Consider the following 3,246-nt stretch of genomic DNA (forward strand, 5'->3'; position numbering starts at 1 on the left):
TGTAAGCTAAAGAGTGACGGCTGACTCATTATGAATGAGTCCAGCATGGATCAAATGGCGAATCAGCGTAGTTACACACGTGAAATGTCTCTATCGTCACTGCGCTGCATTTTTATGAACTATGATATTCTGACCATGGGTCACATCTCTCGCCCAGCTCCAGCAGCTCCGTCTCACACGCTGTAACTCCACTAACTGAAGTTAGTTGCATTCAATAACTTCCTCTGTGTTTTTTGCCGTGGCTGCCTCGATAACCGAGAGTTACCAGCAGAAACACTGCTACAAATACAGGTCTGCCTCTCATGCTTAACAAAATACAGCTGTGCTAACAACAATTGAAACTGTCGACAAATGTCAGAAGTGTGGACCGCCGCTGTGTTTTTTCTCGTTGCCGGGGAGCCGTGTGTGAGTGACAGGGGGCGGGGCTAGGTGGAGAGGAAGAGGAGAGATCCAAACACAGGAAAAGCTTTATTCAATGCGGAATGACACATTTAAAATATTGCTTGAGCACACAAATTTGATCGTGGGAAGCCAAAATCGTGATAGTGATTAAAATTAGATTAACTGTGCAGCCCCAACCACAGCTTTAACACTGGGTCAGAAAAGTATTACTTTTAAGACTTTTTTTTTCTCTAAAGTACTAGCGTATCATTGTGTATGTATGATAAACTCAGTGGAAAAATTAACATAGAGGTAATAAAAACAGCGATAGCAACTGGCCAACCTTTAACTGATGATTTTTTAACAATATGTGCACAATCATTCAGCCAGCAACCAAAGAAAAAACACCAGTTTTATTTCATTATTTATGTACAGTATGTAAATCTTGATTATGATGACTTGTTTGGATTTTGACCCTTGGGAAGATGCTTCTCATTTGTAACGAGTGTGAGGAAAGTTTTACCATTTACATCTTTCCTTTTCCTTTATGTGGTGAAAATCAAACTTTCGCCATCAATCCTTATCCGCCATAATGGATAAGAGTTTGTTTACCTAACTCTCTAATGGTTCATCTCCCTGATGAGTGTTTTTCCTCGCTACAATTAATTATCACTGCTAAATTTACGGAGGAGAGCAGCATCCAAACAATTACAGCTTTCATTCGCTTATTCAACAATGCTTCATCCATCTCTCTGATGGGATGGACTCACTTTTGATGTGAGGTTTGTCACCTTGACAGAAAGTCCAGACTAAGGTCTCAATGACACGAGGACCATCAAAATAAGCTCAGGATAGATTTTGTGCAAGTGGGATTTCTATTATGTAACACACACGTCCGACAGAGGTGATTGTGAAGCGTTCAACTGCACATTCCTTAATTCAAGTATTTAAGGAATAAGCAAACAATAGAATTTTACGTTACTATGTACTAGACTTATTTGAGTGTGTGTGTTGCGTATGCGTCAGTGTGTGTTTGTGTGTCCCTCTCTGGGTTGTCAGATCCAGTTAATTGCTGCCTTCCTGCTGCTTTAAAAAGTTGTGACTAGCTCACCCGCAACTGTCACTCCACTTTCATTATTTACCCGTTCGAATGAGAGAAAAATGTTCATGTCGACATAATGACTCCACAAGAGATGGAACACAGACTAAACCAATTAAGGCAACTGACTCACCTCACCATTACGGAGAATTTAGTGGGGGTACTGCAGTGTACTTCCACATTCCCCCTTCTTTTAATTACAGCACACTATAAAAAAAGTGTTTTCACTGCTAGCAAGCACCCAGCAAAAGGATGGGAAGTGTCTGAAGCCGTTTTCACAGCAGGACGTTGAGATTTTTGGTGAAGTGTAGGGCATCTATCATCTTTGTACTTCAAAGTACTACAGCAGATAACACGTCAGATTATTTAAAAAAATATATTTTGTCCATTAGTACAGAGGCCATGACCATATGTGTTGACACTGCTAATTTGTGGACTCACCTTCAAATGGCATTCAGGACAGGATTAGTCATTTTATTGGTATAGCATTACTTTGAATATTTCAATAAATAATTTCATCCATTGCCACATAAAGGTTTTTACTCGCCAAAGTCATGATGCACTCTTCTATCAACAACCCAAAACAGCATCTCTAATGAATCACTGAATGTGTTTTTTCTGATTCACTCCACTTCAGACACAAGGAAATGAAGTTAAGATGTCCTTATTATGCAACAGGTCTGAAACTGATATGATTTGCATGGCTAACATTCTGTATATGGAGGGCTTTAAATTGACATCCCCCTCCAACATTTTACACAGTAACATTTTAAAGATTCTAGCCAATTTGGCTCGTGATGAATGAAGCGGAGCGTCTGTTTGAATCGGCAGGGTGCAGACACGTGCGACAAGTCAGTGTTTCCAGATTGATCTGATTTCTGCCGAGACATTTGGGTGGTTTAGTGTGTCTTTGCCTCGGAAACAAGGTCTGATAAAAGTCCAATGATGAGGAAAGGAGCATGAGTGGTCAGACAGGTTGCAGATTATAAAGCCCTTTATTTGGAGGTAACTGGCACAGACACTCGATGAGTTGGTCTGTAAACTGTGACAGATGTTTAAAGAATTTTTAGGTTTCTTTTTCTTTTTCTCCCAAATAAGTTTGGCTAACCCAAGCAATCTGCTAAGGTACCAAGCAACTAGGCAATCTGCTTGGGGTGAGTGTAATTATATTAATACTGTTAGGATAGACAAAACTCAAATATACATAAATACCCAGATTATGCAAAACTGAACAATTATTGTCTAATGATCTGCTAAATATTTTCTTGATTACTAAAATTTATTTGATAAATATGGGCTCTCTAAAATCATAAAAATTGGCCATAACACTCTCTCAGAATCCAACGTTACATTGTTTTGTCCAACCAGTCCAAAATCAAATTAAGAAAACTTTCAAAATGCATGGAAATGTTTGTATAAATTATGATTTAAAAGATTTGATTTCCGGTTTATTGTCTAATCAAATACTCATTTCAGCTCAATTCCTCATAAAGTATTGGCAATGATGGAGTAAAAATTGTCTGGATGTATAAACTAATATACACTATATTTTTGATTTTTTATAGTATCTATTAATGGCAATCAGTTAAAAATGAATGGTCTGTGAATGACTGATTGCCAACCGCATGAAAAAAAATGGAAAGGGATTTAGATAAAATGGCACTGCAGAACCGGCAAGACTGATCTCTTCTCTCAGTGTAGGCGACTCCAACAGAAGTACCTGCTAAGCAAATTTATTTCACTCGACTTTCATTCTCTCTCTCCCC

General features: G+C 38.5%; 1 long non-coding RNA gene across 1 annotated transcript in view; it reads right to left on the bottom strand.

The window, feature by feature from the left end:
- LOC117934626 overlaps positions 1–2,406 on the bottom strand; it is a 15,497-nt gene extending 13,091 nt beyond the window's left edge. The window contains exon 1 of the long non-coding RNA XR_004654526.1: positions 2,241–2,406. This is a non-coding gene — a long non-coding RNA (uncharacterized LOC117934626). The remainder of the gene's footprint in view (positions 1–2,240) is intronic.
- Positions 2,407–3,246: the final 840 nt, after the last annotated feature.

This window comes from Etheostoma cragini, chromosome 19, assembly GCF_013103735.1.
Source record: "Etheostoma cragini isolate CJK2018 chromosome 19, CSU_Ecrag_1.0, whole genome shotgun sequence".
Taxonomy (NCBI): Eukaryota; Metazoa; Chordata; class Actinopteri; order Perciformes; family Percidae; genus Etheostoma; species Etheostoma cragini.